General features: G+C 38.0%; 1 non-coding gene and 22 pseudogenes across 1 annotated transcript; all 23 read left to right on the forward strand.

The window, feature by feature from the left end:
* The first annotated feature begins 605 nt into the window (after positions 1-605).
* On the forward strand, positions 606-724 carry LOC127937729 (5S ribosomal RNA). The gene has a single exon (XR_008148510.1). It is a non-coding gene; the product is annotated as a 5S ribosomal RNA (ribosomal RNA).
* Positions 725-1,513: 789 nt separating this feature from the next.
* Positions 1,514-1,632, forward strand: LOC127937140 (uncharacterized; annotated as a pseudogene).
* A 781-nt stretch (positions 1,633-2,413) lies between these two features.
* LOC127937142 (uncharacterized) lies at positions 2,414-2,532 on the forward strand (annotated as a pseudogene).
* Positions 2,533-3,322: 790 nt separating this feature from the next.
* Positions 3,323-3,441, forward strand: LOC127937113 (uncharacterized; annotated as a pseudogene).
* A 1,070-nt stretch (positions 3,442-4,511) lies between these two features.
* LOC127935944 (uncharacterized) lies at positions 4,512-4,630 on the forward strand (annotated as a pseudogene).
* A 1,072-nt stretch (positions 4,631-5,702) lies between these two features.
* Positions 5,703-5,821, forward strand: LOC127937515 (uncharacterized; annotated as a pseudogene).
* Positions 5,822-6,886: 1,065 nt separating this feature from the next.
* LOC127936260 (uncharacterized) lies at positions 6,887-7,005 on the forward strand (annotated as a pseudogene).
* Positions 7,006-8,075: 1,070 nt separating this feature from the next.
* LOC127937516 (uncharacterized) lies at positions 8,076-8,194 on the forward strand (annotated as a pseudogene).
* A 1,066-nt stretch (positions 8,195-9,260) lies between these two features.
* Positions 9,261-9,379, forward strand: LOC127937143 (uncharacterized; annotated as a pseudogene).
* Positions 9,380-10,448: 1,069 nt separating this feature from the next.
* Positions 10,449-10,567, forward strand: LOC127936097 (uncharacterized; annotated as a pseudogene).
* A 1,064-nt stretch (positions 10,568-11,631) lies between these two features.
* LOC127937517 (uncharacterized) lies at positions 11,632-11,750 on the forward strand (annotated as a pseudogene).
* A 781-nt stretch (positions 11,751-12,531) lies between these two features.
* Positions 12,532-12,650, forward strand: LOC127937294 (uncharacterized; annotated as a pseudogene).
* A 790-nt stretch (positions 12,651-13,440) lies between these two features.
* On the forward strand, positions 13,441-13,559 carry LOC127937144 (uncharacterized; annotated as a pseudogene).
* Positions 13,560-14,629: 1,070 nt separating this feature from the next.
* LOC127936316 (uncharacterized) lies at positions 14,630-14,748 on the forward strand (annotated as a pseudogene).
* A 1,066-nt stretch (positions 14,749-15,814) lies between these two features.
* On the forward strand, positions 15,815-15,933 carry LOC127937193 (uncharacterized; annotated as a pseudogene).
* A 1,065-nt stretch (positions 15,934-16,998) lies between these two features.
* LOC127937518 (uncharacterized) lies at positions 16,999-17,117 on the forward strand (annotated as a pseudogene).
* Positions 17,118-17,898: 781 nt separating this feature from the next.
* Positions 17,899-18,017, forward strand: LOC127937295 (uncharacterized; annotated as a pseudogene).
* A 790-nt stretch (positions 18,018-18,807) lies between these two features.
* On the forward strand, positions 18,808-18,926 carry LOC127937145 (uncharacterized; annotated as a pseudogene).
* Positions 18,927-19,996: 1,070 nt separating this feature from the next.
* Positions 19,997-20,115, forward strand: LOC127936318 (uncharacterized; annotated as a pseudogene).
* Positions 20,116-21,181: 1,066 nt separating this feature from the next.
* On the forward strand, positions 21,182-21,300 carry LOC127937194 (uncharacterized; annotated as a pseudogene).
* Positions 21,301-22,365: 1,065 nt separating this feature from the next.
* Positions 22,366-22,484, forward strand: LOC127937195 (uncharacterized; annotated as a pseudogene).
* Positions 22,485-24,528: 2,044 nt separating this feature from the next.
* Positions 24,529-24,647, forward strand: LOC127936338 (uncharacterized; annotated as a pseudogene).
* A 780-nt stretch (positions 24,648-25,427) lies between these two features.
* On the forward strand, positions 25,428-25,546 carry LOC127936098 (uncharacterized; annotated as a pseudogene).
* The last annotated feature ends 358 nt before the right edge of the window (positions 25,547-25,904 follow it).

A 25,904-nucleotide genomic window follows, 5' to 3' on the forward strand; every position in this document is an offset into this window, starting at 1 on the left:
AAAAAAAAAAGAGTCAATGCCCGATCTCTGAATTTTAGCAGGTTTAGGTCTAGTTAGTACTTGGATGAGAGACCACCAAGGAATACCAGGTGCTTTAAGCTTTTGGAATTTTTTCACTTAGTATATAATAAATTTGGCAAAAAATAGAGTCAATGCCCGATCTCTGAATATAAGCAGGTTTGGGCCAGGTTAGTACATGGATGGGAGACTGCCTGGGAATACCAGGTGCTTTAAATTTTTGGATATTTTTCACGAATTATATAATAATCTTGCAAAAAAAAAAAAAAAAAGAAGAAGTCAATGCCCGATCTCTGAATCTTAGCAGGTTAAGGTCTGGTTAGTACTTGAATGATAGACCGCCAAGGAATACCAGGTGCTTTAAGCTTTTGAAATTTTTTCACTTAGTATATAATAAATTTGGCAAAAAATAGAGTCAATGCCCGATCTCTGAATATAAGCAGGTTTGGGCCAGGTTAGTACTTGGATGAGAGACCGCCTAGGAATACCAGGTGCTTTAAGCTTTTGGGGTTTCTTTCCTACTTTTATAATGTACTGGCGAGTAGATTGGCTGATCTTTAAATAGCCTTCTCTTTGCAGCAGTCTTCGCTTATGGCCATACCAGCCTGGCTATGCCCGATCTTGTCTGATCTCGGAAGCTAAGCAGGTTTGGGCCTGGTTAGTGCCTGGATGGGAGACCGCCTGGGAATACCAGGTACTGTAAGCTTTTTTGAAATTTTTCACTTAGTATATAATAATTTTGCCAAAAAATAGAGTCAATGCCCGATCTCTGAATATAAGCAGGTTTGCGCCAGGTTAGTACATGGATGGGAGACTGCCTGGGAATATCAGGTGCTTTAAATTTTTGGATATTTTTCACGAATTATATAATAATCTTGCAAAAAAAAAAAAAAAAAAAAAGAGTCAATGCCCGATCTCTGAATCTTAGCAGGTTTAGGTCTGGTTAGTACTTGGATGAGAGACCGCCAAGGAATACCAGGTGCTTTAAGCTTTTGGAATTTTTTCACTTAGTATATAATAAATTTGGCAAAAAATAGAGTCAGTGCCCGATCTCTGAATATAAGCAGGTTTGGGCCAGGTTAGTACATGGATGGGAGACTGCCTGGGAATACCAGGTGCTTTAAATTTTTGGATATTTTTAACAAATTATATAATAATCTTGCAAAAAAAAAAAAAAAAAGAAGAAGTCAATGCCCGATCTCTGAATCTTAGCAGTTTAAGGTCTGGTTAGTACTTGAATGATAGACCGCCAAGGAATACCAGGTGCTTTAAGCTTTTGGAATTTTTTCACTTAGTATATAATAAATTTGGCAAAAAATAGAGTCAATGCCCGATCTCTGAATATAAGCAGGTTTGGGCCAGGTTAGTACTTGGATGAGAGACCGCCTAGGAATACCAGGTGCTTTAAGCTTTTGGGGTTTCTTTCCTACTTTTATAATGTACTGGCGAGTAGATTGGCTGATCTTTAAATAGCCTTCTCTTTGCAGCAGTCTTCGCTTATGGCCATACCAGCCTGGCTATGCCCGATCTTGTCTGATCTCGTAAGCTAAGCAGGTTTGGGCCTGGTTAGTGCCTGGATGGGAGACAGCCTGGGAATACCAGGTACTGTAAGCTTTTTTGAAAATTTTCACTTAGTATATAATAATTTTGCCAAAAAATAGAGTCAATGCCCGATCTCTGAATATAAGCAGGTTTGCGCCAGGTTAGTACATGGATGGGAGACTGCCTGGGAATATCAGGTGCTTTACATTTTTGGATATTTTTCATGAATTATATAATATTCTTGCAAAAAAAAAAAAAAAAGAGTCAATGCCCGATCTCTGAATCTTAGCAGATTTAGGTCTGGTTAGTACTTGGATGAGAGACCGCCAAGGAATACCAGGTGCTTTAAGCTTTTGGAATTTTTTCACTTAGTATATAATAAATTTGGCAAAAAATAGACTCAATGCCTGATCTCTGAATATAAGCAGGTTTGGGCCAGGTTAGTACATGGATGGGAGACTGCCTGGGAATACCAGGTGCTTAAAATTTTTGGATATTTTTCACAAATTATATAATAATCTTGCAAAAAAAAAAAAAAGAAGAAGTCAATGCCCGATCTCTGAATCTTAGCAGGTTAAGGTCTGGTTAGTACTTGAATGATAGACCGCCAAGGAATACCAGGTGCTTTAAGCTTTTGGAATTTTTTCACTTAGTATATAATAAATTTGCCAAAAAATAGAGTCAATGCCCGATCTCTGAATATAAGCAGGTTTGGGCCAGGTTAGTACTTGGATGAGAGACCGCCTAGGAATACCAGGTGCTTTAAGCTTTTGGGGTTTCTTTCCTACTTTTATAATGTACTGGCGAGTAGATTGGCTGATCTTTAAGTAGCCTTCTCTTTGCAGCAGTCTTCGCTTATGGCCATACCAGCCTGGCTATGCCCGATCTTGTCTGATCTCGTAAGCTAAGCAGGTTTGGGCCTGGTTAGTGCCTGGATGGGAGACAGCCTGGGAATACCAGGTACTGTAAGCTTTTTTGAAATTTTTCACTTAGTATATAATAATTTTGCCAAAAAATAGAGTCAATGCCCGATCTCTGAATATAAGCAGGTTTGCGCCAGGTTAGTACATGGATGGGAGACTGCCTGGGAATATCAGGTGCTTTACATTTTTGGATATTTTTCATGAATTATATAATATTCTTGCAAAAAAAAAAAAAAAAAAAAGAGTCAATGCCCGATCTCTGAATCTTAGCAGATTTAGGTCTGGTTAGTACTTGGATGAGAGACCGCCAAGGAATACCAGGTGCTTTAAGCTTTTGGAATTTTTTCACTTAGTATATAATAAATTTGGCAAAAAATAGAGTCAATGCCCGATCTCTGAATATAAGCAGGTTTGGGCCAGGTTAGTACATGGATGGGAGACTGCCTGGGAATACCAGGTGCTTTAAATTTTTGGATATTTTTCACGAATTATATAATATTCTTGCAAAAAAAAAAAAAAAAAAAGAAGAAGTCAATGCCCGATCTCTGAATCTTAGCAGGTTAAGGTCTGGTTAGTACTTGAATGATAGACCGCCAAGGAATACCAGGTGCTTTAAGCTTTTGGAATTTTTTCACTTAGTATATAATAAATTTGGCAAAAAATAGAGTCAATGCCCGATCTCTGAATATAAGCAGGTTTGGGCCAGGTTAGTACTTGGATGAGAGACCGCCTAGGAATACCAGGTGCTTTAAGCTTTTGGGGTTTCTTTCCTACTTTTATAATGTACTGGCGAGTAGATTGGCTGATCTTTAAAAAGCCTTCTCTTTGCAGCAGTCTTCGCTTATGGCCATACCAGCCTGGCTATGCCCGATCTTGTCTGATCTTGGAAGCTAAGCAGGTTTGGGCTTGGTTAGTGCCTGGATGGGAGACCGCCTGGGAATGCCAGGTACTCTAAGCTATTTTGAAATTTTTCACTTAGTATATAATAATTTTGCCAAAAAATAGAGTCAATGCCCGATCTCTGAATATAAGCAGGTTTGCGCCAGGTTAGTACATGGATGGGAGACTGCCTGGGAATATCAGGTGCTTTACATTTTTGGATATTTTTCACGAATTATATAATATTCTTGCAAAAAAAAAAAAAAAAAAAAAAAGAGTCAATGCCCGATCTCTGAATCTTAGCAGGTTTAGGTCTGGTTAGTACTTGGATGAGAGACCGCCAAGGAATACCAGGTGCTTTAAGCTTTTGGAATTTTTTCACTTAGTATATAATAAATTTGGCAAAAAATAGAGTCAATGCCTGATCTCTGAATATAAGCAGGTTTGCGCCAGGTTAGTACATGGATGGGAGACTGCCTGGGAATACCAGGTGCTTTAAATTTTTGGATATTTTTCACGAATTATATAATAATCTTGCAAAAAAAAAAAAAAAAAGAGTCAATGCCCGATCTCTGAATTTTAGCAGGTTTAGGTCTAGTTAGTACTTGGATGAGAGACCGCCAAGGAATACCAGGTGCTTTAAGCTTTTGGAATTTTTTCACTTAGTATATAATAAATTTGGCAAAAAATAGAGTCAATGCCCGATCTCTGAATATAAGCAGGTTTGGGCCAGGTTAGTACATGGATGGGAGACTGCCTGGGAATACCAGGTGCTTTAAATTTTTGGATATTTTTCACGAATTATATAATAATCTTGCAAAAAAAAAAAAAAAAGAAGAAGTCAATGCCCGATCTCTGAATCTTAGCAGGTTAAGGTCTGGTTAGTACTTGAATGATAGACCGCCAAGGAATACCAGGTGCTTTAAGCTTTTGAAATTTTTTCACTTAGTATATAATAAATTTGGCAAAAAATAGAGTCAATGCCCGATCTCTGAATATAAGCAGGTTTGGGCCAGGTTAGTACTTGGATGAGAGACCGCCTAGGAATACCAGGTGCTTTAAGCTTTTGGGGTTTCTTTCCTACTTTTATAATGTACTGGCGAGTAGATTGGCTGATCTTTAAATAGCCTTCTCTTTGCAGCAGTCTTCGCTTATGGCCATACCAGCCTGGCTATGCCCGATCTTGTCTGATCTCGTAAGCTAAGCAGGTTTGGGCCTGGTTAGTGCCTGGATGGGAGACCGCCTGGGAATACCAGGTACTGTAAGCTTTTTTGAAATTTTTCACTTAGTATATAATAATTTTGCCAAAAAATAGAGTCAATGCCCGATCTCTGAATATAAGCAGGTTTGCGCCAGGTTATTACATGGATGGGAGACTGCCTGGGAATATCAGGTGCTTTAAATTTTTGGATATTTTTCACGAATTATATAATATTCTTGCAAAAAAAAAAAAAAAAAAAAAGAGTCAATGCCCGATCTCTGAATCTTAGCAGGTTTAGGTCTGGTTAGTACTTGGATGAGAGACCGCCAAGGAATACCAGGTGCTTTAAGCTTTTGGAATTTTTTCACTTAGTATATAATAAATTTGGCAAAAAATAGAGTCAATGCCTGATCTCTGAATATAAGCAGGTTTGGGCCAGGTTAGTACATGGATGGGAGACTGCCTGGGAATACCAGGTGCTTTAAATTTTTGGATATTTTTCACAAATTATATAATAATCTTGCAAAAAAAAAAAAAAAAAAGAGTCAATGCCTGATCTCTGAATTTTAGCAGGTTTAGGTCTAGTTAGTACTTGGATGAGAGACCGCCAAGGAATACCAGGTGCTTTAAGCTTTTGGAATTTTTTCAATTAGTATATAATAAATTTGGCAAAAAATAGAGTCAATGCCCGATCTCTGAATATAAGCAGGTTTGGGCCAGGTTAGTACATGGATGGGAGACTGCCTGGGAATACCAGGTGCTTTAAATTTTTGGATATTTTTCACAAATTATATAATAATCTTGCAAAAAAAAAAAAAAAAAAAGAAGAAGTCAATGCCCGATCTCTGAATCTTAGCAGGTTAAGGTCTGGTTAGTACTTGAATGATAGACCGCCAAGGAATACCAGGTGCTTTAAGCTTTTGGAATTTTTTCACTTAGTATATAATAAATTTGGCAAAAAATAGAGTCAATGCCCGATCTCTGAATATAAGCAGGTTTGGGCCAGGTTAGTACTTGGATGAGAGACCGCCTAGGAATACCAGGTGCTTTAAGCTTTTGGGGTTTCTTTCCTACTTTTATAATGTACTGGCGAGTAGATTGGCTGATCTTTAAATAGCCTTCTCTTTGCAGCAGTCTTCGCTTATGGCCATACCAGCCTGGCTATGCCCGATCTTGTCTGATCTCGTAAGCTAAGCAGGTTTGGGCCTGGTTAGTGCCTGGATGAGAGACCGCCAAGGAATACCAGGTGCTTTAAGCTTTTGGAATTTTTTCACTTAGTATATAATAAATTTGGCAAAAAATAGACTCAATGCCTGATCTCTGAATATAAGCAGGTTTGCGCCAGGTTAGTACATGGATGGGAGACTGCCTGGGAATACCAGGTGCTTTAAATTTTTGGATATTTTTCACAAATTATATAATATTCTTGCAAAAAAAAAAAAAAAAAAAGAGTCAATGCCCGATCTCTGAATCTTAGCAGATTTAGGTCTGGTTAGTACTTGGATGAGAGACCGCCAAGGAATACCAGGTGCTTTAAGCTTTTGGAATTTTTTCACTTAGTATATAATAAATTTGGCAAAAAATAGAGTCAATGCCCGATCTCTGAATATAAGCAGGTTTGGGCCAGGTTAGTACATGGATGGGAGACTGCCTGGGAATACCAGGTGCTTTAAATTTTTGGATATTTTTCACGAATTATATAATATTCTTGCAAAAAAAAAAAAAGAAGAAGTCAATGCCCGATCTCTGAATCTTAGCAGGTTAAGGTCTGGTTAGTACTTGAATGATAGACCGCCAAGGAATACCAGGTGCTTTAAGCTTTTGGAATTTTTTCACTTAGTATATAATAAATTTGGCAAAAAATAGAGTCAATGCCCGATCTCTGAATATAAGCAGGTTTGGGCCAGGTTAGTACATGGATGGGAGACTGCCTGGGAATACCAGGTGCTTTAAATTTTTGGATATTTTTCACGAATTATATAATAATCTTGCAAAAAAAAAAAAAAAAGAAGAAGTCAATGCCCGATCTCTGAATCTTAGCAGGTTAAGGTCTGGTTAGTACTTGAATGATAGACCGCCAAGGAATACCAGGTGCTTTAAGCTTTTGAAATTTTTTCACTTAGTATATAATAAATTTGGCAAAAAATAGAGTCAATGCCCGATCTCTGAATATAAGCAGGTTTGGGCCAGGTTAGTACTTGGATGAGAGACCGCCTAGGAATACCAGGTGCTTTAAGCTTTTGGGGTTTCTTTCCTACTTTTATAATGTACTGGCGAGTAGATTGGCTGATCTTTAAATAGCCTTCTCTTTGCAGCAGTCTTCGCTTATGGCCATACCAGCCTGGCTATGCCCGATCTTGTCTGATCTCGTAAGCTAAGCAGGTTTGGGCCTGGTTAGTGCCTGGATGGGAGACCGCCTGGGAATGCCAGGTACTGTAAGCTTTTTTGAAATTTTTCACTTAGTATATAATAATTTTGCCAAAAAATAGAGTCAATGCCCGATCTCTGAATATAAGCAGGTTTGCGCCAGGTTATTACATGGATGGGAGACTGCCTGGGAATATCAGGTGCTTTAAATTTTTGGATATTTTTCACGAATTATATAATATTCTTGCAAAAAAAAAAAAAAAAAAAAGAGTCAATGCCCGATCTCTGAATCTTAGCAGGTTTAGGTCTGGTTAGTACTTGGATGAGAGACCGCCAAGGAATACCAGGTGCTTTAAGCTTTTGGAATTTTTTCACTTAGTATATAATAAATTTGGCAAAAAATAGAGTCAATGCCTGATCTCTGAATATAAGCAGGTTTGGGCCAGGTTAGTACATGGATGGGAGACTGCCTGGGAATACCAGGTGCTTTAAATTTTTGGATATTTTTCACAAATTATATAATAATCTTGCAAAAAAAAAAAAAAAAAAAGAGTCAATGCCTGATCTCTGAATTTTAGCAGGTTTAGGTCTAGTTAGTACTTGGATGAGAGACCGCCAAGGAATACCAGGTGCTTTAAGCTTTTGGAATTTTTTCACTTAGTATATAATAAATTTGGCAAAAAATAGAGTCAATGCCCGATCTCTGAATATAAGCAGGTTTGGGCCAGGTTAGTACATGGATGGGAGACTGCCTGGGAATACCAGGTGCTTTAAATTTTTGGATATTTTTCACAAATTATATAATAATCTTGCAAAAAAAAAAAAAAAAAGAAGAAGTCAATGCCCGATCTCTGAATCTTAGCAGGTTAAGGTCTGGTTAGTACTTGAATGATAGACCGCCAAGGAATACCAGGTGCTTTAAGCTTTTGGAATTTTTTCACTTAGTATATAATAAATTTGGCAAAAAATAGAGTCAATGCCCGATCTCTGAATATAAGCAGGTTTGGGCCAGGTTAGTACTTGGATGAGAGACCGCCTAGGAATACCAGGTGCTTTAAGCTTTTGGGGTTTCTTTCCTACTTTTATAATGTACTGGCGAGTAGATTGGCTGATCTTTAAATAGCCTTCTCTTTGCAGCAGTCTTCGCTTATGGCCATACCAGCCTGGCTATGCCCGATCTTGTCTGATCTCGTAAGCTAAGCAGGTTTGGGCCTGGTTAGTGCCTGGATGAGAGACCGCCAAGGAATACCAGGTGCTTTAAGCTTTTGGAATTTTTTCACTTAGTATATAATAAATTTGGCAAAAAATAGACTCAATGCCTGATCTCTGAATATAAGCAGGTTTGCGCCAGGTTAGTACATGGATGGGAGACTGCCTGGGAATACCAGGTGCTTTAAATTTTTGGATATTTTTCACAAATTATATAATATTCTTGCAAAAAAAAAAAAAAAAAAAAGAGTCAATGCCCGATCTCTGAATCTTAGCAGATTTAGGTCTGGTTAGTACTTGGATGAGAGACCGCCAAGGAATACCAGGTGCTTTAAGCTTTTGGAATTTTTTCACTTAGTATATAATAAATTTGGCAAAAAATAGAGTCAATGCCCGATCTCTGAATATAAGCAGGTTTGGGCCAGGTTAGTACATGGATGGGAGACTGCCTGGGAATACCAGGTGCTTTAAATTTTTGGATATTTTTCACGAATTATATAATATTCTTGCAAAAAAAAAAAAAGAAGAAGTCAATGCCCGATCTCTGAATCTTAGCAGGTTAAGGTCTGGTTAGTACTTGAATGATAGACCGCCAAGGAATACCAGGTGCTTTAAGCTTTTGGAATTTTTTCACTTAGTATATAATAAATTTGGCAAAAAATAGAGTCAATGCCCGATCTCTGAATATAAGCAGGTTTGGGCCAGGTTAGTACATGGATGGGAGACTGCCTGGGAATACCAGGTGCTTTAAATTTTTGGATATTTTTAACAAATTATATAATAATCATGCAAAAAAAAAAAAAAAAGAAGAAGTCAATGCCCGATCTCTGAATCTTAGCAGTTTAAGGTCTGGTTAGTACTTGAATGATAGACCGCCAAGGAATACCAGGTGCTTTAAGCTTTTGGAATTTTTTCACTTAGTATATAATAAATTTGCCAAAAAATAGAGTCAATGCCCAATCTCTGAATATAAGCAGGTTTGGGCCAGGTTAGTACTTGGATGAGAGACCGCCTAGGAATACCAGGTGCTTTAAGCTTTTGGGGTTTCTTTCCTACTTTTATAATGTACTGGCGAGTAGATTGGCTGATCTTTAAATAGCCTTCTCTTTGCAGCAGTCTTCGCTTATGGCCATACCAGCCTGGCTATGCCCGATCTTGTCTGATCTCGTAAGCTAAGCAGGTTTGGGCCTGGTTAGTGCCTGGATGGGAGACAGCCTGGGAATACCAGGTACTGTAAGCTTTTTTGAAAATTTTCACTTAGTATATAATAATTTTGCCAAAAAATAGAGTCAATGCCCGATCTCTGAATATAAGCAGGTTTGCGCCAGGTTAGTACATGGATGGGAGACTGCCTGGGAATATCAGGTGCTTTACATTTTTGGATATTTTTCATGAATTATATAATATTCTTGCAAAAAAAAAAAAAAAAAAAGAGTCAATGCCCGATCTCTGAATCTTAGCAGATTTAGGTCTGGTTAGTACTTGGATGAGAGACCGCCAAGGAATACCAGGTGCTTTAAGCTTTTGGAATTTTTTCACTTAGTATATAATAAATTTGGCAAAAAATAGACTAAATGCCTGATCTCTGAATATAAGCAGGTTTGGGCCAGGTTAGTACATGGATGGGAGACTGCCTGGGAATACCAGGTGCTTTAAATTTTTGGATATTTTTCACAAATTATATAATAATCTTGCAAAAAAAAAAAAAAAAAAAAGAGTCAATGCCCGATCTCTGAATTTTAGCAGGTTTAGGTCTAGTTAGTACTTGGATGAGAGACCGCCAAGGAATACCAGGTGCTTTAAGCTTTTGGAATTTTTTCACTTAGTATATAATAAATTTGGCAAAAAATAAAGTCAATGCCCGATCTCTGAATATAAGCAGGTTTGGGCCAGGTTAGTACATGGATGGGAGACTGCCTGGGAATACCAGGTGCTTTAAATTTTTGGATTTTTTTCACGAATTATATAATAATCTTGCAAAAAAAAAAAAAAAAGAAGAAGTCAATGCCCGATCTCTGAATCTTAGCAGGTTAAGGTCTGGTTAGTACTTGAATGATAGACCGCCAAGGAATACCAGGTGCTTTAAGCTTTTGGAATTTTTTCACTTAGTATATAATAAATTTGGCAAAAAATAGAGTCAATGCCCGATCTCTGAATATAAGCAGGTTTGGGCCAGGTTAGTACTTGGATGAGAGACCGCCTAGGAACACCAGGTGCTTTAAGCTTTTGGGGTTTCTTTCCTACTTTTATAATGTACTGGCGAGTAGATTGGCTGATCTTTAAATAGCCTTCTCTTTGCAGCAGTCTTCGCTTATGGCCATACCAGCCTGGCTATGCCCGATCTTGTCTGATCTCGGAAGCTAAGCAGGTTTGGGCCTGGTTAGTGCCTGGATGGGAGACCGCCTGGGAATGCCAGGTACTCTAAGCTATTTTGAAATTTTTCACTTAGTATATAATAATTTTGCCAAAAAATAGAGTCAATGCCCGATCTCTGAATATAAGCAGGTTTGCGCCAGGTTAGTACATGGATGGGAGACTGCCTGGGAATATCAGGTGCTTTAAATTTTTGGATATTTTTCACGAATTATATAATATTCTTGCAAAAAAAAAAAAAAAAAAAAGAGTCAATGCCCGATCTCTGAATCTTAGCAGGTTTAGGTCTGGTTAGTACTTGGATGAGAGACCGCCAAGGAATACCAGGTGCTTTAAGCTTTTGGAATTTTTTTCACTTAGTATATAATAAATTTGGCAAAAAATAGAGTCAATGCCTGATCTCTGAATATAAGCAGGTTTGGGCCAGGTTAGTACATGGATGGGAGACTGCCTGGGAATACCAGGTGCTTTAAATTTTTGGATATTTTTCACAAATTATATAATAATCTTGCAAAAAAAAAAAAAAAAAGAGTCAATGCCCGATCTCTGAATTTTAGCAGGTTTAGGTCTAGTTAGTACTTGGATGAGAGACCGCCAAGGAATACCAGGTGCTTTAAGCTTTTGGAATTTTTTCACTTAGTATATAATACATTTGGCAAAAAATAGAGTCAATGCCCGATCTCTGAATATAAGCAGGTTTGGGCCAGGTTAGTACATGGATGGGAGACTGCCTGGGAATACCAGGTGCTTTAAATTTTTGGATATTTTTCACGAATTATATAATAATCTTGCAAAAAAAAAAAAAAAGAAGTCAATGCCCGATCTCTGAATCTTAGCAGGTTAAGGTCTGGTTAGTACTTGAATGATAGACCGCCAAGGAATACCAGGTGCTTTAAGCTTTTGGAATTTTTTCACTTAGTATATAATAAATTTGCCAAAAAATAGAGTCAATGCCCGATCTCTGAATATAAGCAGGTTTGGGCCAGGTTAGTACTTGGATGAGAGACCGCCTAGGAATACCAGGTGCTTTAAGCTTTTGGGGTTTCTTTCCTACTTTTATAATGTACTGGCGAGTAGATTGGCTGATCTTTAAATAGCCTTCTCTTTGCAGCAGTCTTCGCTTATGGCCATACCAGCCTGGCTATGCCCGATCTTGTCTGATCTCGTAAGCTAAGCAGGTTTGGGCCTGGTTAGTGCCTGGATGAGAGACCGCCAAGGAATACCAGGTGCTTTAAGCTTTTGGAATTTTTTCACTTAGTATATAATAAATTTGGCAAAAAATAGACTCAATGCCTGATCTCTGAATATAAGCAGGTTTGCGCCAGGTTAGTACATGGATGGGAGACTGCCTGGGAATACCAGGTGCTTTAAATTTTTGGATATTTTTCACAAATTATATAATATTCTTGCAAAAAAAAAAAAAAAAAAGAGTCAATGCCCGATCTCTGAATCTTAGCAGATTTAGGTCTGGTTAGTACTTGGATGAGAGACCGCCAAGGAATACCAGGTGCTTTAAGCTTTTGGAATTTTTTCACTTAGTATATAATAAATTTGGCAAAAAATAGAGTCAATGCCCGATCTCTGAATATAAGCAGGTTTGGGCCAGGTTAGTACATGGATGGGAGACTCCCTGGGAATACCAGGTGCTTTAAATTTTTGGATATTTTTCACGAATTATATAATATTCTTGCAAAAAAAAAAAAAGAAGAAGTCAATGCCCGATCTCTGAATCTTAGCAGGTTAAGGTCTGGTTAGTACTTGAATGATAGACCGCCAAGGAATACCAGGTGCTTTAAGCTTTTGGAATTTTTTCACTTAGTATATAATAAATTTGGCAAAAAATAGAGTCAATGCCCGATCTCTGAATATAAGCAGGTTTGGGCCAGGTTAGTACTTGGATGAGAGACCGCCTAGGAATACCAGGTGCTTTAAGCTTTTGCGGTTTCTTTCCTACTTTTATAATGTACTGGCGAGTAGATTGGCTGATCTTTAAATAGCCTTCTCTTTGCAGCAGTCTTCGCTTATGGCCATACCAGCCTGGCTATGCCCGACCTTGTCTGATCTTGGAAGCTAAGCAGGTTTGGGCCTGGTTAGTGCCTGGATGGGAGACCGCCTGGGAATGCCAGGTACTCTAAGCTATTTTGAAATTTTTCACTTAGTATATAATAATTTTGCCAAAAAATAGAGTCAATGCCCGATCTCTGAATATAAGCAGGTTTGCGCCAGGTTAGTACATGGATGGGAGACTGCCTGGGAATATCAGGTGCTTTAAATTTTTGGATATTTTTCACGAATTATATAATAATCTTGCAAAAAAAAAAAAAAAAAAAAAGAGTCAATGCCCGATCTCTGAATCTTAGCAGGTTTAGGTCTGGTTAGTACTTGGATGAGAGACCGCCAAGGAATACCAGGTGCTTTAAGCTTTTGGAATTTTTTCACTTAGTATATAATAAATTTGGCAAAAAATAGAGTCAGTGCCCGATCTCTGAATATAAGCAGGTTTGGGCCAGGTTAGTACATGGATGGGAGACTGCCTGGGAATACCAGGTGCTTTAAATTTTTGGATATTTTTAACAAATTATATAATAATCATGCAAAAAAAAAAAAAAAAAGAAGAAGTCAATGCCCGATCTCTGAATCTTAGCAGTTTAAGGTCTGGTTAGTACTTGAATGATAGACCGCCAAGGAATACCAGGTGCTTTAAGCTTTTGGATTTTTTTTCACTTAGTATATAATAAATTTGCCAAAAAATAGAGTCAATGCCCAATCTCTGAATATAAGCAGGTTTGGGCCAGGTTAGTACTTGGATGAGAGACCGCCTAGGAATACCAGGTGCTTTAAGCTTTTGGGGTTTCTTTCCTACTTTTATAATGTACTGGCGAGTAGATTGGCTGATCTTTAAATAGCCTTCTCTTTGCAGCAGTCTTCGCTTATGGCCATACCAGCCTGGCTATGCCCGATCTTGTCTGATCTCGTAAGCTAAGCAGGTTTGGGCCTGGTTAGTGCCTGGATGGGAGACAGCCTGGGAATACCAGGTACTGTAAGCTTTTTTGAAAATTTTCACTTAGTATATAATAATTTTGCCAAAAAATAGAGTCAATGCCCGATCTCTGAATATAAGCAGGTTTGCGCCAGGTTAGTACATGGATGGGAGACTGCCTGGGAATATCAGGTGCTTTACATTTTTGGATATTTTTCACGAATTATATAATATTCTTGCAAAAAAAAAAAAAAAAAAAAGAGTCAATGCCCGATCTCTGAATCTTAGCAGATTTAGGTCTGGTTAGTACTTGGATGAGAGACCGCCAAGGAATACCAGGTGCTTTAAGCTTTTGGAATTTTTTCACTTAGTATATAATAAATTTGGCAAAAAATAGACTCAATGCCTGATCTCTGAATATAAGCAGGTTTGGGCCAGGTTAGTACATGGATGGGAGACTGCCTGGGAATACCAGGTGCTTTAAATTTTTGGATATTTTTCACAAATTATATAATAATCTTGCAAAAAAAAAAAAAAAAAAAAGAGTCAATGCCCGATCTCTGAATTTTAGCAGGTTTAGGTCTAGTTAGTACTTGGATGAGAGACCGCCAAGGAATACCAGGTGCTTTAAGCTTTTGGAATTTTTTCACTTAGTATATAATAAATTTGGCAAAAAATAAAGTCAATGCCCGATCTCTGAATATAAGCAGGTTTGGGCCAGGTTAGTACATGGATGGGAGACTGCCTGGGAATACCAGGTGCTTTAAATTTTTGGATTTTTTTCACGAATTATATAATAATCTTGCAAAAAAAAAAAAAAAAGAAGAAGTCAATGCCCGATCTCTGAATCTTAGCAGGTTAAGGTCTGGTTAGTACTTGAATGATAGACCGCCAAGGAATACCAGGTGCTTTAAGCTTTTGGAATTTTTTCACTTAGTATATAATAAATTTGGCAAAAAATAGAGTCAATGCCCGATCTCTGAATATAAGCAGGTTTGGGCCAGGTTAGTACTTGGATGAGAGACCGCCTAGGAACACCAGGTGCTTTAAGCTTTTGGGGTTTCTTTCCTACTTTTATAATGTACTGGCGAGTAGATTGGCTGATCTTTAAATAGCCTTCTCTTTGCAGCAGTCTTCGCTTATGGCCATACCAGCCTGGCTATGCCCGATCTTGTCTGATCTCGGAAGCTAAGCAGGTTTGGGCCTGGTTAGTGCCTGGTTGGGAGACCGCCTGGGAATGCCAGGTACTCTAAGCTATTTTGAAATTTTTCACTTAGTATATAATAATTTTGCCAAAAAATAGAGTCAATGCCCGATCTCTGAATATAAGCAGGTTTGCGCCAGGTTAGTACATGGATGGGAGACTGCCTGGGAATATCAGGTGCTTTAAATTTTTGGATATTTTTCACGAATTATATAATATTCTTGCAAAAAAAAAAAAAAAAAAAAGAGTCAATGCCCGATCTCTGAATCTTAGCAGGTTTAGGTCTGGTTAGTACTTGGATGAGAGACCGCCAAGGAATACCAGGTGCTTTAAGCTTTTGGAATTTTTTTCACTTAGTATATAATAAATTTGGCAAAAAATAGAGTCAATGCCTGATCTCTGAATATAAGCAGGTTTGGGCCAGGTTAGTACATGGATGGAAGACTGCCTGGGAATACCAGGTGCTTTAAATTTTTGGATATTTTTCACAAATTATATAATAATCTTGCAAAAAAAAAAAAAAAAAAGAGTCAATGCCCGATCTCTGAATTTTAGCAGGTTTAGGTCTAGTTAGTACTTGGATGAGAGACCGCCAAGGAATACCAGGTGCTTTAAGCTTTTGGAATTTTTTCACTTAGTATATAATACATTTGGCAAAAAATAGAGTCAATGCCCGATCTCTGAATATAAGCAGGTTTGGGCCAGGTTAGTACATGGATGGGAGACTGCCTGGGAATACCAGGTGCTTTAAATTTTTGGATATTTTTCACGAATTATATAATAATCTTGCAAAAAAAAAAAAAAAAGAAGTCAATGCCCGATCTCTGAATCTTAGCAGGTTAAGGTCTGGTTAGTACTTGAATGATAGACCGCCAAGGAATACCAGGTGCTTTAAGCTTTTGGAATTTTTTCACTTAGTATATAATAAATTTGCCAAAAAATAGAGTCAATGCCCGATCTCTGAATATAAGCAGGTTTGGGCCAGGTTAGTACTTGGATGAGAGACCGCCTAGGAATACCAGGTGCTTTAAGCTTTTGGGGTTTCTTTCCTACTTTTATAATGTACTGGCGAGTAGATTGGCTGATCTTTAAATAGCCTTCTCTTTGCAGCAGTCTTCGCTTATGGCCATACCAGCCTGGCTATGCCCGATCTTGTCTGATCTAGGAAGCTAAGCAGGTTTGGGCCTGGTTAGTGCCTGGATGGGAGACCGCCTGGGAATGCCAGGTACTCTAAGCTATTTTGAAAATTTTCACTTAGTATATAATAATTTTGCCAAAAAATAGAGTCAATGCCCGATCTCTGAATATAAGCAGGTTTGCGCCAGGTTAGTACATGGATGGGAGACTGCCTGGGAATATCAGGTGCTTTAAATTTTTGGATATTTTTCACGAATTATATAATATTCTTGCAAAAAAAAAAAAAAAAAAAAGAGTCAATGCCCGATCTCTGAATCTTAGCAGGTTTAGGTCTGGTTAGTACTTGGATGAGAGACCGCCAAGGAATACCAGGTGCTTTAAGCTTTTGGAATTTTTTTCACTTAGTATATAATAAATTTGGCAAAAAATAGAGTCAATGCCTGATCTCTGAATATAAGCAGGTTTGGGCCAGGTTAGTACATGGATGGGAGACTGCCTGGGAATACCAGGTGCTTTAAATTTTTGGATATTTTTCACAAATTATATAATAATCTTGCAAAAAAAAAAAAAAAAAGAGTCAATGCCCGATCTCTGAATTTTAGCAGGTTTAGGTCTAGTTAGTACTTGGATGAGAGACCGCCAAGGAATACCAGGTGCTTTAAGCTTTTGGAATTTTTTCACTTAGTATATAATACATTTGGCAAAAAATAGAGTCAATGCCCGATCTCTGAATATAAGCAGGTTTGGGCCAGGTTAGTACATGGATGGGAGACTGCCTGGGAATACCAGGTGCTTTAAATTTTTGGATATTTTTCACGAATTATATAATAATCTTGCAAAAAAAAAAAAAAAAGAAGTCAATGCCCGATCTCTGAATCTTAGCAGGTTAAGGTCTGGTTAGTACTTGAATGATAGACCGCCAAGGAATACCAGGTGCTTTAAGCTTTTGGAATTTTTTCACTTAGTATATAATAAATTTGCCAAAAAATAGAGTCAATGCCCGATCTCTGAATATAAGCAGGTTTGGGCCAGGTTAGTACTTGGATGAGAGACCGCCTAGGAATACCAGGTGCTTTAAGCTTTTGGGGTTTCTTTCCTACTTTTATAATGTACTGGCGAGTAGATTGGCTGATCTTTAAATAGCCTTCTCTTTGCAGCAGTCTTCGCTTATGGCCATACCAGCCTGGCTATGCCCGATCTTGTCTGATCTCGTAAGCTAAGCAGGTTTGGGCCTGGTTAGTGCCTGGATGAGAGACCGCCAAGGAATACCAGGTGCTTTAAGCTTTTGGAATTTTTTCACTTAGTATATAATAAATTTGGCAAAAAATAGACTCAATGCCTGATCTCTGAATATAAGCAGGTTTGCGCCAGGTTAGTACATGGATGGGAGACTGCCTGGGAATACCAGGTGCTTTAAATTTTTGGATATTTTTCACAAATTATATAATATTCTTGCAAAAAAAAAAAAAAAAAAGAGTCAATGCCCGATCTCTGAATCTTAGCAGATTTAGGTCTGGTTAGTACTTGGATGAGAGACCGCCAAGGAATACCAGGTGCTTTAAGCTTTTGGAATTTTTTCACTTAGTATATAATAAATTTGGCAAAAAATAGAGTCAATGCCCGATCTCTGAATATAAGCAGGTTTGGGCCAGGTTAGTACATGGATGGGAGACTCCCTGGGAATACCAGGTGCTTTAAATTTTTGGATATTTTTCACGAATTATATAATATTCTTGCAAAAAAAAAAAAAGAAGAAGTCAATGCCCGATCTCTGAATCTTAGCAGGTTAAGGTCTGGTTAGTACTTGAATGATAGACCGCCAAGGAATACCAGGTGCTTTAAGCTTTTGGAATTTTTTCACTTAGTATATAATAAATTTGGCAAAAAATAGAGTCAATGCCCGATCTCTGAATATAAGCAGGTTTGGGCCAGGTTAGTACTTGGATGAGAGACCGCCTAGGAATACCAGGTGCTTTAAGCTTTTGCGGTTTCTTTCCTACTTTTATAATGTACTGGCGAGTAGATTGGCTGATCTTTAAATAGCCTTCTCTTTGCAGCAGTCTTCGCTTATGGCCATACCAGCCTGGCTATGCCCGACCTTGTCTGATCTTGGAAGCTAAGCAGGTTTGGGCCTGGTTAGTGCCTGGATGGGAGACCGCCTGGGAATGCCAGGTACTCTAAGCTATTTTGAAATTTTTCACTTAGTATATAATAATTTTGCCAAAAAATAGAGTCAATGCCCGATCTCTGAATATAAGCAGGTTTGCGCCAGGTTAGTACATGGATGGGAGACTGCCTGGGAATATCAGGTGCTTTAAATTTTTGGATATTTTTCACGAATTATATAATAATCTTGCAAAAAAAAAAAAAAAAAAAAAGAGTCAATGCCCGATCTCTGAATCTTAGCAGGTTTAGGTCTGGTTAGTACTTGGATGAGAGACCGCCAAGGAATACCAGGTGCTTTAAGCTTTTGGAATTTTTTCACTTAGTATATAATAAATTTGGCAAAAAATAGAGTCAGTGCCCGATCTCTGAATATAAGCAGGTTTGGGCCAGGTTAGTACATGGATGGGAGACTGCCTGGGAATACCAGGTGCTTTAAATTTTTGGATATTTTTAACAAATTATATAATAATCATGCAAAAAAAAAAAAAAAAAGAAGAAGTCAATGCCCGATCTCTGAATCTTAGCAGTTTAAGGTCTGGTTAGTACTTGAATGATAGACCGCCAAGGAATACCAGGTGCTTTAAGCTTTTGGATTTTTTTTCACTTAGTATATAATAAATTTGCCAAAAAATAGAGTCAATGCCCAATCTCTGAATATAAGCAGGTTTGGGCCAGGTTAGTACTTGGATGAGAGACCGCCTAGGAATACCAGGTGCTTTAAGCTTTTGGGGTTTCTTTCCTACTTTTATAATGTACTGGCGAGTAGATTGGCTGATCTTTAAATAGCCTTCTCTTTGCAGCAGTCTTCGCTTATGGCCATACCAGCCTGGCTATGCCCGATCTTGTCTGATCTCGTAAGCTAAGCAGGTTTGGGCCTGGTTAGTGCCTGGATGGGAGACAGCCTGGGAATACCAGGTACTGTAAGCTTTTTTGAAAATTTTCACTTAGTATATAATAATTTTGCCAAAAAATAGAGTCAATGCCCGATCTCTGAATATAAGCAGGTTTGCGCCAGGTTAGTACATGGATGGGAGACTGCCTGGGAATATCAGGTGCTTTACATTTTTGGATATTTTTCACGAATTATATAATATTCTTGCAAAAAAAAAAAAAAAAAAAAGAGTCAATGCCCGATCTCTGAATCTTAGCAGATTTAGGTCTGGTTAGTACTTGGATGAGAGACCGCCAAGGAATACCAGGTGCTTTAAGCTTTTGGAATTTTTTCACTTAGTATATAATAAATTTGGCAAAAAATAGACTCAATGCCTGATCTCTGAATATAAGCAGGTTTGGGCCAGGTTAGTACATGGATGGGAGACTGCCTGGGAATACCAGGTGCTTTAAATTTTTGGATATTTTTCACAAATTATATAATAATCTTGCAAAAAAAAAAAAAAAAAAAAGAGTCAATGCCCGATCTCTGAATTTTAGCAGGTTTAGGTCTAGTTAGTACTTGGATGAGAGACCGCCAAGGAATACCAGGTGCTTTAAGCTTTTGGAATTTTTTCACTTAGTATATAATAAATTTGGCAAAAAATAAAGTCAATGCCCGATCTCTGAATATAAGCAGGTTTGGGCCAGGTTAGTACATGGATGGGAGACTGCCTGGGAATACCAGGTGCTTTAAATTTTTGGATTTTTTTCACGAATTATATAATAATCTTGCAAAAAAAAAAAAAAAAGAAGAAGTCAATGCCCGATCTCTGAATCTTAGCAGGTTAAGGTCTGGTTAGTACTTGAATGATAGACCGCCAAGGAATACCAGGTGCTTTAAGCTTTTGGAATTTTTTCACTTAGTATATAATAAATTTGGCAAAAAATAGAGTCAATGCCCGATCTCTGAATATAAGCAGGTTTGGGCCAGGTTAGTACTTGGATGAGAGACCGCCTAGGAACACCAGGTGCTTTAAGCTTTTGGGGTTTCTTTCCTACTTTTATAATGTACTGGCGAGTAGATTGGCTGATCTTTAAATAGCCTTCTCTTTGCAGCAGTCTTCGCTTATGGCCATACCAGCCTGGCTATGCCCGATCTTGTCTGATCTCGGAAGCTAAGCAGGTTTGGGCCTGGTTAGTGCCTGGTTGGGAGACCGCCTGGGAATGCCAGGTACTCTAAGCTATTTTGAAATTTTTCACTTAGTATATAATAATTTTGCCAAAAAATAGAGTCAATGCCCGATCTCTGAATATAAGCAGGTTTGCGCCAGGTTAGTACATGGATGGGAGACTGCCTGGGAATATCAGGTGCTTTAAATTTTTGGATATTTTTCACGAATTATATAATATTCTTGCAAAAAAAAAAAAAAAAAAAAGAGTCAATGCCCGATCTCTGAATCTTAGCAGGTTTAGGTCTGGTTAGTACTTGGATGAGAGACCGCCAAGGAATACCAGGTGCTTTAAGCTTTTGGAATTTTTTTCACTTAGTATATAATAAATTTGGCAAAAAATAGAGTCAATGCCTGATCTCTGAATATAAGCAGGTTTGGGCCAGGTTAGTACATGGATGGGAGACTGCCTGGGAATACCAGGTGCTTTAAATTTTTGGATATTTTTCACAAATTATATAATAATCTTGCAAAAAAAAAAAAAAAAAAGAGTCAATGCCCGATCTCTGAATTTTAGCAGGTTTAGGTCTAGTTAGTACTTGGATGAGAGACCGCCAAGGAATACCAGGTGCTTTAAGCTTTTGGAATTTTTTCACTTAGTATATAATACATTTGGCAAAAAATAGAGTCAATGCCCGATCTCTGAATATAAGCAGGTTTGGGCCAGGTTAGTACATGGATGGGAGACTGCCTGGGAATACCAGGTGCTTTAAATTTTTGGATATTTTTCACGAATTATATAATAATCTTGCAAAAAAAAAAAAAAAAGAAGTCAATGCCCGATCTCTGAATCTTAGCAGGTTAAGGTCTGGTTAGTACTTGAATGATAGACCGCCAAGGAATACCAGGTGCTTTAAGCTTTTGGAATTTTTTCACTTAGTATATAATAAATTTGCCAAAAAATAGAGTCAATGCCCGATCTCTGAATATAAGCAGGTTTGGGCCAGGTTAGTACTTGGATGAGAGACCGCCTAGGAATACCAGGTGCTTTAAGCTTTTGGGGTTTCTTTCCTACTTTTATAATGTACTGGCGAGTAGATTGGCTGATCTTTAAATAGCCTTCTCTTTGCAGCAGTCTTCGCTTATGGCCATACCAGCCTGGCTATGCCCGATCTTGTCTGATCTAGGAAGCTAAGCAGGTTTGGGCCTGGTTAGTGCCTGGATGGGAGACCGCCTGGGAATGCCAGGTACTCTAAGCTATTTTGAAAATTTTCACTTAGTATATAATAATTTTGCCAAAAAATAGAGTCAATGCCCGATCTCTGAATATAAGCAGGTTTGCGCCAGGTTAGTACATGGATGGGAGACTGCCTGGGAATATCAGGTGCTTTAAATTTTTGGATATTTTTCACGAATTATATAATATTCTTGCAAAAAAAAAAAAAAAAAAAAGAGTCAATGCCCGATCTCTGAATCTTAGCAGGTTTAGGTCTGGTTAGTACTTGGATGAGAGACCGCCAAGGAATACCAGGTGCTTTAAGCTTTTGGAATTTTTTTCACTTAGTATATAATAAATTTGGCAAAAAATAGAGTCAATGCCTGATCTCTGAATATAAGCAGGTTTGGGCCAGGTTAGTACATGGATGGGAGACTGCCTGGGAATACCAGGTGCTTTAAATTTTTGGATATTTTTCACAAATTATATAATAATCTTGCAAAAAAAAAAAAAAAAAGAGTCAATGCCCGATCTCTGAATTTTAGCAGGTTTAGGTCTAGTTAGTACTTGGATGAGAGACCGCCAAGGAATACCAGGTGCTTTAAGCTTTTGGAATTTTTTCACTTAGTATATAATACATTTGGCAAAAAATAGAGTCAATGCCCGATCTCTGAATATAAGCAGGTTTGGGCCAGGTTAGTACATGGATGGGAGACTGCCTGGGAATACCAGGTGCTTTAAATTTTTGGATATTTTTCACGAATTATATAATAATCTTGCAAAAAAAAAAAAAAAAGAAGTCAATGCCCGATCTCTGAATCTTAGCAGGTTAAGGTCTGGTTAGTACTTGAATGATAGACCGCCAAGGAATACCAGGTGCTTTAAGCTTTTGGAATTTTTTCACTTAGTATATAATAAATTTGCCAAAAAATAGAGTCAATGCCCGATCTCTGAATATAAGCAGGTTTGGGCCAGGTTAGTACTTGGATGAGAGACCGCCTAGGAATACCAGGTGCTTTAAGCTTTTGGGGTTTCTTTCCTACTTTTATAATGTACTGGCGAGTAGATTGGCTGATCTTTAAATAGCCTTCTCTTTGCAGCAGTCTTCGCTTATGGCCATACCAGCCTGGCTATGCCCGATCTTGTCTGATCTAGGAAGCTAAGCAGGTTTGGGCCTGGTTAGTGCCTGGATGGGAGACCGCCTGGGAATGCCAGGTACTCTAAGCTATTTTGAAAATTTTCACTTATTATATAATAATTTTGCCAAAAAATAGAGTCAATGCCCGATCTCTGAATATAAGCAGGTTTGCGCCAGGTTAGTACATGGATGGGAGACTGCCTGGGAATATCAGGTGCTTTAAATTTTTGGATATTTTTCACGAATTATATAATATTCTTGCAAAAAAAAAAAAAAAAAAAAGAGTCAATGCCCGATCTCTGAATCTTAGCAGGTTTAGGTCTGGTTAGTACTTGGATGAGAGACCGCCAAGGAATACCAGGTGCTTTAAGCTTTTGGAATTTTTTTCACTTAGTATATAATAAATTTGGCAAAAAATAGAGTCAATGCCTGATCTCTGAATATAAGCAGGTTTGGGCCAGGTTAGTACATGGATGGGAGACTGCCTGGGAATACCAGGTGCTTTAAATTTTTGGATTTTTTTCACAAATTATATAATAATCTTGCAAAAAAAAAAAAAAAAAGAGTCAATGCCCGATCTCTGAATTTTAGCAGGTTTAGGTCTAGTTAGTACTTGGATGAGAGACCGCCAAGGAATACCAGGTGCTTTAAGCTTTTGGAATTTTTTCACTTAGTATATAATACATTTGGCAAAAAATAGAGTCAATGCCCGATCTCTGAATATAAGCAGGTTTGGGCCAGGTTAGTACATGGATGGGAGACTGCCTGGGAATACCAGGTGCTTTAAATTTTTGAATATTTTTCACGAATTATATAATAATCTTGCAAAAAAAAAAAAAAAAGAAGTCAATGCCCGATCTCTGAATCTTAGCAGGTTAAGGTCTGGTTAGTACTTGAATGATAGACCGCCAAGGAATACCAGGTGCTTTAAGCTTTTGGGATTTTTTCACTTAGTATATAATAAATTTGGCAAAAAATAGAGTCAATGCCCGATCTCTGAATATAAGCAGGTTTGGGCCAGGTTAGTACTTGGATGAGAGACCGCCTGGGAATGCCAGGTACTCTAAGCTATTTTGAAATTTTTCACTTAGTATATAATAATTTTGCCAAAAAATAGAGTCAATGCCCGATCTCTGAATATAAGCAGGTTTGCGCCAGGTTAGTACATGGATGGGAGACTGCCTGGGAATATCAGGTGCTTTAAATTTTTGGATATTTTTCACGAATTATATAATAATCTTGCAAAAAAAAAAAAAAAAAAAAAGAGAGTCAATGCCCGATCTCTGAATCTTAGCAGGTTTAGGTCTGGTTAGTACTTGGATGAGAGACCGCCAAAGAATACCAGGTGCTTTAAGCTTTTGGAATTTTTTCACTTAGTATATAATAAATTTGGCAAAATATAAAGTCAATGCCCGATCTCTGAATATAAGCAGGTTTGGGCCAGGTTAGTACATGGATGGGAGACTGCCTGGGAATACCAGGTGCTTTAAATTTTTGGATATTTTTCACGAATTATATAATAATCTTGCAAAAAAAAAAAAAAAGAGTCAATGCCCGATCTCTGAATTTTAGCAGGTTTAGGTCTAGTTAGTACTTGGATGAGAGACCGCCAAGGAATACCAGGTGCTTTAAGCTTTTGGAATTTTTTCACTTAGTATATAATAAATTTGGCAAAAAATAGAGTCAATGCCCGATCTCTGAATATAAGCAGGTTTGGGCCAGGTTAGTACATGGATGGGAGACTGCCTGGGAATACCAGGTGCTTTAAATTTTTGGATATTTTTCACGAATTATATAATAATCTTGCAAAAAAAAAAAAAAGAAGTCAATGCCCGATCTCTGAATCTTAGCAGGTTAAGGTCTGGTTAGTACTTGAATGATAGACCGCCAAGGAATACCAGGTGCTTTAAGCTTTTGGAATTTTTTCACTTAGTATATAATAAATTTGGCAAAAAATAGAGTCAATGCCCGATCTCTGAATATAAGCAGGTTTGGGCCAGGTTAGTACTTGGATGAGAGACCGCCTAGGAATACCAGGTGCTTTAAGCTTTTGGGGTTTCTTTCCTACTTTTATAATGTACTGGCGAGTAGATTGGCTGATCTTTAAATAGCCTTCTCTTTGCAGCAGTCTTCGCTTATGGCCATACCAGCCTGGCTATGCCCGATCTTGTCTGATCTCGGAAGCTAAGCAGGTTTGGGCCTGGTTAGTGCCTGGATGGGAGACCGCCTGGGAATGCCAGGTACTCTAATCTATTTTGAAATTTTTCACTTAGTATATAATAATTTTGCCAAAAAATAGAGTCAATGCCCGATCTCTGAATATAAGCAGGTTTGCGCCAGGTTAGTACATGGATGGGAGACTGCCTGGGAAAATCAGGTGCTTTAAATTTTTGGATATTTTTCACGAATTATATAATAATCTTGCAAAAAAAAAAAAAAAAGAGTCAATGCCCGATCTCTGAATCTTAGCAGGTTTAGGTCTGGTTAGTACTTGGATGAGAGACCGCCAAGGAATACCAAGTGCTTTAAGCTTTTGGAATTTTTTCACTTAGTATATAATAAATTTGGCAAAAAATAGAGTCAATGCCCGATCTCTGAATATAAGCAGGTTTGGGCCAGGTTAGTACATGGATGGGAGACTGCCTGGGAATACCAGGTGCTTTAAATTTTTGGATATTTTTCACGAATTATATAATAATCTTGCAAAAAAAAAAAAAAAAGAAGTCAATGCCCGATCTCTGAATCTTAGCAGGTTAAGGTCTGGTTAGTACTTGAATGATAGACCGCCAAGGAATACCAGGTGCTTTAAGCTTTTGGAATTTTTTCACTTAGTATATAATAAATTTGGCAAAAAATAGAGTCAATGCCCGATCTCTGAATATAAGCAGGTTTGGGCCAGGTTAGTACTTGGATGAGAGACCGCCTAGGAATACCAGGTGCTTTAAGCTTTTGGGGTTTCTTTCCTACTTTTATAATGTACTGGCGAGTAGATTGGCTGATCTTTAAATAGCCATCTCTTTGCAGCAGTCTTCGCTTATGGCCATACCAGCCTGGCTATGCCCGATCTTGTCTGATCTCGGAAGCTAAGCAGGTTTGGGCCTGGTTAGTGCCTGGATGGGAGACCGCCTGGGAATGCCAGGTACTCTAAGCTATTTTGAAATTTTTCACTTAGTATATAATAATTTTGCCAAAAAATAGAGTCAATGCCCGATCTCTGAATATAAGCAGGTTTGCGCCAGGTTAGTACATGGATGGGAGACTGCCTGGGAATATCAGGTGCTTTAAATTTTTGGATATTTTTCACGAATTATATAATAATCTTGCAAAAAAAAAAAAAAAATAAAAAAGAGTCAATGCCCGATCTCTGAATCTTAGCAGGTTTAGGTCTGGTTAGTACTTGGATGAGAGACCGCCAAGGAATACCAGGTGCTTTAAGCTTTTGGAATTTTTTCACTTAGTATATAATAAATTTGGCACAATATAGAGTCAATGCCCGATCTCTGAATATA

This window comes from Carassius gibelio, chromosome A19 (genome assembly GCF_023724105.1).
Source record: "Carassius gibelio isolate Cgi1373 ecotype wild population from Czech Republic chromosome A19, carGib1.2-hapl.c, whole genome shotgun sequence".
Classification (NCBI taxonomy): Eukaryota; Metazoa; Chordata; class Actinopteri; order Cypriniformes; family Cyprinidae; genus Carassius; species Carassius gibelio.